The sequence below is a fragment of the Mastomys coucha genome, unplaced genomic scaffold (assembly GCF_008632895.1).
Source record: "Mastomys coucha isolate ucsf_1 unplaced genomic scaffold, UCSF_Mcou_1 pScaffold6, whole genome shotgun sequence".
NCBI lineage: Eukaryota > Metazoa > Chordata > Mammalia > Rodentia > Muridae > Mastomys > Mastomys coucha.
The window spans coordinates 115,547,311-115,548,098 of NW_022196912.1; positions in this window are offsets into that span (position 1 = coordinate 115,547,311).

Consider the following 788-nt stretch of genomic DNA (forward strand, 5'->3'; position numbering starts at 1 on the left):
CACACACACACACACACACACACACACGCATGCGCGCGCGCACACACTCACTCACTCAACAGGTACCCCTCCCCAGCCCCTCAGAATTCCCGCCTCCCAGGATAGCCCCGCCCCTGCTCGCGTCCGCTCCGCCCCTCCGGGTGGATGTCAGCACAGGCATCTAAAACAGCAGTGCTGGGCTGTCCTGGTTTCCACGCAGGGCCTAGCTGAGGGCCCTTTGCCTGCTCACGCCTGAAAGACCAAACCCAACCAGGCAGAACCTGAAGTGTACGAGTGAAACAAAAGGAAAAGGAAAGAGGAAAAGCTACTGGCCTGATGAACTCTGAATCTGCCCCCGCAGTCTTTTTGCTGGAGGTGTCTCTGTGCCATTTTTTGTTTTTTGTTTGTTTGTTTGTTTGTTTGTTTTTAAAAACAGAGAAATTGTTATTTTGTGGCTTTTAATGCTTTTTTAAAAAACGTTTAATTATATACTGAAAAGGTGTTTCAGCGGTTTTCTTAAAGACTACTGGGATTTGATTCCCAGCACCCAGGGGGCAGCTTACAACTACAACTCCACTTCCAGGGGATCCAGCACCCTCTTCTGGCCTCTGTGGGCAGACATACACATGAAGGCAAAACACCATGCATGTAAAATAATAACATAGACTTTAAGTCGAATTAAGCAAAATCTTTCAGATTCCATTCAAGTCTCTTCACTATGGTTGTTTTGTCTTCTACTGCTGTGTCAACTACAACACCATGTATCCCCCCCCTTTTTTTAAGTTTACATCCCAAAAGCTGCTCCCCTT